The sequence below is a fragment of the Lagenorhynchus albirostris genome, chromosome 20 (assembly GCF_949774975.1).
Source record: "Lagenorhynchus albirostris chromosome 20, mLagAlb1.1, whole genome shotgun sequence".
In the NCBI taxonomy this organism is placed as follows: domain Eukaryota; kingdom Metazoa; phylum Chordata; class Mammalia; order Artiodactyla; family Delphinidae; genus Lagenorhynchus; species Lagenorhynchus albirostris.
Window position 1 is genome coordinate 1,528,262 of NC_083114.1, and position 8,506 is coordinate 1,536,767.

Genomic DNA, 8,506 nt, shown 5'->3' on the forward strand with positions numbered 1-8,506 from the left:
GTCATCCGCCCGGGCTGCGGGCCAAGGGCCGGGGATTTCCGAGAAGACGGAGGATTAGAGGTGGATTCTGTTGCTATACTTAACTTTTGCATTGTCCTACTTACAGGTTAGCACAGTGGTCATTTAAATAGGACAAACGTGGGTTCCAACTCCGACACTATTATTCTGCACATACAGAATCCTAGACCAGTCACTTCACTTATTGAGTTTCATACTTCTCATCTTTGAATTGGAGATAATTATATCTGCCTGGCAGGGCTGTTGGGAGGACTCATAGACATATCTAAAACACTTGACATTGTGCCTGACACACAGTAAGGGCTCAATAATATAAACCATTGTTAAGAATTAAAAAACCGAGGGGCTGCACGATATAGGGAAAGAGCTGACAAAAGTTCTCTCTCTGACAGAAGCCTGACTTTTGGACTTTCCTGTTTGTCTCTGTGTTGTCGGATTTAATTAAGCAAGAATCCTGCTAAGTCAGTTTAGATAGAACCCTACCCCCCACCCACCCACCCCCCACCCCATTCTCCATATCTGATTGGATCCTCATCCTCTACGATCCTCGGTGATGTCTGATCACGCAGGCTTGGTCAGTTTAGCCAGAAACATCAAGTTTCTGACATCACATCAGAAACTTGATGTGATGTCAGAAACCCTGACCCCCCCGCCCCCCCCCATGTTTCCTCTTAGTAATTTTCCATCCACCAACCTCACCATGTTCCTTGGCTATAAATTTCCACTGCTCCTGCTGTGTTCAGAGTTAAGCCCAATCTCTATCCCCAACTGCAAGATTCCGTGGCAGTGGTCCCTACACCTACTGAAATATCCCCGCCCCCTTGAATAAAATCTGCCTTACTGTGTCATTGAATATTTTTTTCTTTAGTAGCTCCTGATCTTTCAGTTCTCAACGTACCTACAACACTTTACCTCTTACAATGTCAAGCAATTTCCAAAATGTTGCAACAAATGTCACTGATGTCACAGTGAATGGATTCAAAGCTGATTCGGAAAAGTCCAGGGAAAGACAATGAGAGAGTAGGGATCCATAACAATTCAGAGAGGAAGCACTGTTATTTCCAGGAGTCATGCACTGCAATGCATATAAAGTTACTCCTTGAACAACTTGGGGATTGGGGGCCCCAATGCCTGCAAAGTCAAAAATCCACTTACAACTTCAAGATCAGCCCTCTGTGTCCGTGGTTCCACATCCAAGGATTCAACCAACGATGCATCGTGTAGTACTGTAGTTAGTATTTATATATTAAAAAAAAAACTCTCATACCAGTCGACCCGCACAGTTCAAACTCATCCTCCTCGAGGATCAACTGTAGTGAGAATGATTTTGTCAAATGCTTTTTTGCCTAGTGACTCCCTTCCTTCCCCTAGTTCCCCTGCCCTCCACTCCCCCCCAATTCCCCCATGGATTTTTGGAATTTAGAGCATCAAGCAGGAAGTAGATTGTAAAGATAAATACAAATTTAAAATAAAAGGCTTAATTTCCTCAGTTTAAATAAGAGATTTCCCTCCCCTCCATTTTCTTTGAGTATTTACTTTAGAAAACTTGTAAGTGCTTTCTCTTCTTTGAAACAAAGCAGGACCCTGCAGGACTTTCCATGGGACAGACACCCCACCCCCACCCCCGTGTCCCCTGCTTCTTGTTTGTAGAAAGGCTTTAGCCTCCTAAGCTTTCCCAAGTTCCAAAAAGCAAATTTAATCAGAGAAGTAAGAAAATGCAGAAACAAAGGAAAGCAGTCAAGCAAGATAAAATAATAATAGTTTACCCATAAACAAATTAAGAACCTTTAGTTCCTCCTCAAGGGCTACAGATAACATCCTGAACCGTATCCTTGAGCTGTTTTGCAGAAACTAAAACCCCCACCAGGTGGAAGAAGTTAGCTGCATGCTGCCCACCAGCACGTAGACCCCAGACCGGTGAGAGCCAAAAAATTGATAATTGAGATTCCCAAAACACTACCCTGTTACCTCACCACCAACCAATCAGAAGAATGGTCACAAGCTGGTCACACACCCTTGAACCCTCACCCCTAATATTGTCTCTAAAAACCCTCCTGAAAACCATTGGGGAGTTTGGGTCTTTTGAGCATGAGCTGCCATTCTCCTTACTTGGCCCTGCGGTAAATGCTGTACTTTATTTCACCACAAACCTGTGTCAGTAGGTTGGCTTTGCTGTGCATCAGGTGAGCAGATGCAAGTTCAGTTTGGTAACATCTCTTTGAAATGTATATAAATTCTTTTGAAGACTAGATAGGTCTTTTGTCAAATTTATGACCCAGGAATGTCGTTCTCAAGAACCTGGGAGCCATCTCTTTCAAACGGAAATGTGAAGGATCCAGCACAGCTATTTCCAAGTGACTGTGGGTGGGTAGGAGCCTCCTTCTAAGTTGCAAAACTACCTCCTGTCATAAAGATAGAAGTTTGTTGTTCCTCCTGAAACAGGAATGAAGGAACAGAGCAAAACCATCAAAAGAATGACACAGCCTTTGAGGATACAATAAAAACTGGTTAGAACCAATCAGGCCCAAGATAGTAAAAGATTCAACTTCCAGTAGACCTTGAGCTTCATTATATGCTCACTGTAATGCATTAGCATCTAAATGACACACCACAGGCACCAAGACAGTTCGAAGGCTGACCATAAAAGAACAAAAAGTGGGCCGTGGCCCAATTCCTGGAAATCCCTGCCCCTTATCCAAAATAATTGGGATAATCCTCGCACTTGTTAGCCTATGAAATTACCCAGCCCAGAGAAACTAAAACGCCACACCCCAGCGCTGCTCTCACCTTCTGAAAGGGACTGCATTCTGCCTGAGGAATGTGTGCATATCTCTCTAAACAAACTCACTTCTACTTTACTATGGCTCGCCCTTAAATTCTCTCCTGTGTGAAGCCAAGGACCCTCACTTGCGGGTCTGTCCCGTCCCAGGAACTCGCGCGAGACCTGAGACGTGACTATTCTCTCACTCCCCCATTCTCCTGCAGCACCTTTTGTGGCGGCCACGAAAGGGACATCGAAGGGCATAGTGTTGATCCGCCTACTGAGCTATGGCTCCCCTCTGCGGAGGGTGGCCGGGACTTGTCCCGAGCCCTGAAATTGCAAGTAGCCCTTAGGTGGCGGCTGACGCTGCCTGCGAGATTGGGCAGAGACCAGCTCTCTGGCCCTGAAGGAGCCTGCCGGGCCCAGGGCTTTTCTCCCCTCAATCTCCCTCATTCTCCCTATCACTCTATCTCTTTGGACCCAAGATGATCCACAGGGACCACCACTCGGACTTCCAAATTAAGACCGTGGCAAGCCATCGGCAACTTGATTGGGTGAGTTTCCCGTCCGCGGCTCCTCAAGCCCGATTCCGCCCCCTTACTCGTTCTTAGTCTCAGCCTGGTCCCAGAATGCCAGAACTGCATCAGGGGGCCCAAATGGGACACTACAGGAGCCTCCAGCTAGATTGTGGCTCGGCCCTCCCTGGCTGCCGCTCAGGGCGCACGGCCGCACTGCACCCCTGGTCACACATGGTGGTCTCAGACTTTATCAACCCCTGAGCAGAGGTAGTGGTGGAGCTCCTTTCTCAATGGACCTACGAATCTCTGGCCTGGGAAGTGTCCTGGCTGTACACCTTCCCTCCTGTCCCAGATTTCTCTTATATCCTCCTTTTCTCATCCCCTCCTGATTTCTTAGACTGTCTACAGGTCCTGGAGCCTCCCCGCCAGCTCTGCCAGCAGATGGGGTGTTACCTCTGTTTTACTTCTGTGAAGAGGTGCCCCTCCTCAACAGCACAAAGACATATCCTGAGGGGAGCTTTTGCCTTGTATTGTTATCACTACAGCTCCAGCCCTACCCTTCAGCTCTATTTGTTTCTCTTTTTCTCAGAAAGATTTCAGGTGCCCACAGGGACCTCACTGTTGTCTTTGCCAAACAGACCCTTTCTCATGGCCTGACAGCCACAAGCCCAGTTTCCCCTGCTTAATTAAACATCTCTTCTGCCGTGATCCCCTACCCTGGAGCTGGGAGCCATCATAGATCAAGCCAATTACACTATCTCCTACACTGCCATCAGGATTTATCTCTGTGACACTCCCTTGAGGAGCTCCACCCACTAGAGTCTCTGGCAGCACACTCTCTTCTTACATTTTGGAATATCAGGGACAACAACAAAGGCACAGTTATTGGCTGCAGCCCTAGCCCCTGCACCACCTCAGGGTTACCCTCCCTTGAGAAAGTCCATGGCAGGGACAGGATCCAGGAAGTCTGGATCAGAGCCACGGCCACGGAAGATGAATGTCACCCATGAGGAAGACAGCCAGCAGTACCCTGTCCAAAATGTAAACACAAGGACCACTGGAAGTGGGACTGTCCTCAGTCCCAAAGGCGACTCAGGGCTCCCACACCAACGGTGGCTGACAGGACCAAAGACTGATGGGGCCTGGGACCCTCCACGGCTCCCAAAGGACTCCTGGTCACGTCTCCAGAGGAGCTTCAGGCAGCCCTTGACGTGGCCAGTACGAGAGTTATTTTCTTGTTAGATACGGGGGCTGCCCACTCTGTGCTGACCGATTTCCCTGGACCCTTGTACAATCCTGTATGATAACGGGGGTTGATGGATGGCCCAAACCAAGTGATTCAGTACACGCCCCCCCGCCCCAGCCAGCTGCTTGCTAGGAAATTTTACCCTTGCACATCAGTTTCTGCTTATGTCTGAGTGCCCCATCCCCTGCTGTGAAGGGACTTGCTCACTAAGTTCCAGACAGTACTCCAAACTTGGAGACCCTCACAGAGAAGGCACCCAGCCGTGCGAACCTGCCTCAGTCTCAAGCCAGAGGAGGTCTCCATTCCACCCCATATTGTATCTCAAGTGAACCTCGCTGTCTGGGACACTGAGGTCCTGGCAAAGCTACTAATGTGCCCCCGGTTCATACCTCGTTTAAAACCCAATGCTGATTACCCGTGGAAGAGACAGGGTCCCTTGAGGCCCAAGGCTCAACAGGTATCCAACTTTTAATAACCAAGTTCTTAAAATATGGGCTGTTACGACCCTGCTGATCTCTGTGTAATACCCCCATTCTGCCCATCAGAAACAGAGTGGAGAATACAGGTTTGTTCAAGCCCTGAGGGCAGTTAATGAGGCAGTGGTTCCAGTTCACCCTCACCCGATAGTCCTTAATCCATACACCATATTGACCCAAGTCCCAGAGACTGCAAACTGGTTCGCAGTGCTAGACCTAAAGGATGCTTTCTCTAGCATCCCCCTGCACCCACACTCCCAATACCTCTTTGCCTTTGAGTGGACAAATCCAGACAGCCACATAGTGCCACAAATGCCTCCACTCTGTAGCATTCGAGTAGAGGGTAACCATGGGGTAAGTGGAATGGACTAAAAATAGTCAGGCTACCTTCAGAAATGGGACCACGTGAGGCCGTAGGCCAGCCTCTTCAGATCAAAGGCCAACTGAGGGCCATAATTAGAAAATTTCTTAAACCCAGGGTGGATGCTCAAAAGTGTTTGCAAATAGATTAACAAAATGGGAGGTCACCGGTCTGACCAAACTGACCATAGCTGATAGGAATTTGGGGGGGGGGAGGGCCTTCTCCCCTAAGGTAAATGAGGGAAGGTGAAACATTCCAACCTAGGTGTCAAGTCTTTTGGTATCATTGAGGTGGCCACCAAATTCTTTGAGAGAAAACACAAAAAGCTGTCCTTAATTTACACGTCTAGTCTTTACAGGACCAGAGGTGTGGCTCCAAATAATCCGAAACCTACAAGTCCTTTTACCACTCCCTAAACCTCCCCTACTTATCTTAAGAGGCGTGTAAGTGTTGAGGGAAAAAATTTTTTCTGGCCTTAAGGGAACAAAATCATCCTAGGAGGAACGTGCGTTTCTCTTCATGCCTTTGAGATGCAAATGTTCTACCTGATCTTCTCCAGGAACCCTTATCTCTGCCTTCTTTTTAAAATGCAAATTTCAGGAAAGGGGGTAGGTAATTTGGAGCTTGACAGTCAAGGACAAATAGAAGTCTAAGTGCCTTTCATAAATATTAGTTAAAAGGGATCCATCTAGACAGGTGACCTTGGCTTGTTCCATCTACCAGAAACCCGATTTGAATTCTACCTCTTTTGCAACTGATGGATTTTACGTCGTTGTAGCTGATTCACGGCTAAAGCTTTGGAATGGCAGCTATGAGGTCTCTGTTTGTTTGCATGTTTGTATGTATCTTACCAAAATTAACCTGTAAAAGAGCTCTATTTAAATGGCTTTAAGGGGGCTTCCATGGTGGTCCAGTGGTAAGAATCTGCCTTCCAATGCAGGGGACAAGGTTTGATCCCTGATCCCTGGTCCGGGAAGTAAGATCCCACATGCCACGGGGCAACTAATCCTGTGCGCCACAACTACTGAGCCCACATGCCACAAGTAGAGAAGAGAAAATCTGCATGCCACGACTAGCAATGTGCCCAGGTGCTGCAGCAAAGAGCCCGCGCACCACAACGAAAGATTCCACGCGCCGCAACTTAGACCCAACGCAGCCAAAAGATATAAATAAATAAATATATTTTTAAGTGACTTAAAGGAAATTAATCGCTTATATAAATACTCAGAAATATAAAAGAAACTGGCCAGAATTAATTTCAGAATGAAACTGGGAAATACTCAATACTGAATCTATATCTGGTATTGAAGCTGCTTAAGCTTATTGGTTTGATTAATACAGATGTGTCTTTACAATGTGAAGTATACTATTTCTGCTGTACCTAGGCTTACTAGAGGTCAAATAAGACCTTATGCCTGTTGCAAATTTGCCAACAAGGAAAGTAACTCAATGTGAAGAAACTTTTAAGGAACTTGTTTTTTTTTGTTTTTTTTTTTGCCACACTGCATGGGATGCAGGATCCTAGTTCCCCAACCAGGGATCAAACCCATGCCCCCTGCAGTGGAAGCCCAGAGTCTTTTTTTATTTATTTAATTTATTTATTTTTGGCTGCGTTAGGTCTTCATTGTTGCACACAGGCTTTCTCTAGTTGTGGCGAGCAGGAGCTACTCTTCGTTGTGGTACACAGGCTTCTCATTGCAGTGGCTTCTAGAATTCTTTTTTTTTTTTTTTTCGGTACGCGGGCCTCTCACTGTTGTGGCCTCTCCCGTTGCGGAGCACAGGCTCCGGACGTGCAGGCTCAACGGCCATGGCTCACGGGCCCGGCCGCTCCGCGGCATGTGGGATCCTCCCAGACCGGGGCACGAACCCGTGTCCCCTGCATCAGCAGGCGGACTCTCAACCACTGCGCCACCAGGGAAGTCCCGGAATCCCGGAGTCTTAACCACTGGACCACCAGGGAACTCCCAAGAAACTTTTAAGGAAAGTAAATGTAAATGAGATAAGAGTTTTTAGGTAAACTCTATAGGAATAATTATGTTTTGGGAATGTCTAATATGGTCTCTCCAGATTTTGGTAACTTGAAACTAAACCAAGTTAAATGAAGAGAACTCACTGACTATCTGGGTCATTTCAAATAGGATAGAATACTAGAACATTAATTGCTGGGCAGGTCTAAGTCTACCTATGCTTGCCTTCTTAGAAGAGGAAAACTAAAGCATAAGTTTCCCAATCAGGAGAAGCTGGTATGAGAAACAAATCACAATTACTTGCTTCTTGATTTTGACTGGAGATTAAGCATTTTAAGGGTTAAAATTATAATATATGTAATGAAAGCTATTAAAATAATAAGGGGGACTTCCCTGGTGGTCCAGTGGTTAAGAATCTGCCTTTCAATGCAGGGGATGCGGGTTCAACCCCTAGTCAGGGAACTAGGATCCCACTTGCCATGGGACAACTAAGCCTACATGCTCTAGAGCCCATGCGCCACAACTAGAGAGAAGCCCACATGTGCCGCAGTGAAGAGCCTGTGTGCCACAACAAAAGATCCCACAGACCGCAACAAAGATCCCGTGTGCCTCAACTAAGACCCAATGCAGCCAAGTAAATAAATAAATATTTTTAAAAATAACAAGAAGGGAAACATTTCATTATTCCAGGAAAGTAAGATGTGTGCTTTCAGTAAAAGAAGGTGTGAGGAAATGCATTTTGTTAAAGAGAAAAAGGTTAGTTTTGTCCTAGAGCTGGTTGTTTCTGAATGGAAAAGAAAATAAGGGACAAAATAGTATGGATACAAAAAGTTGTAGAAGGCTCATGGAAAAGGAACCCTGAGAAAAGCTTTTGTACATGGTCAGGATTGGCTAAGATTGGATTAAATTTAATTAGGTAAATGGATTTTGTTATTAAGAGTAGGCTAGTACAAGACCAGAGCTTAGTTCTCTCTCTGTTAAGAGAACAAAGTTTTCTTGGAATCCTGTTTTAGATGACAGATTGTATGAGGTTCTTTGCATTTAAGGGATCTGTATTTGCTTTTGAAATATTCTGTCATTTTGGTTAAGTGAATAAGTGTTGTTTCACAGTGACCTGTGATCCTATTTGACAAAGTGCTTTGAAAGCTTTTTGATATTT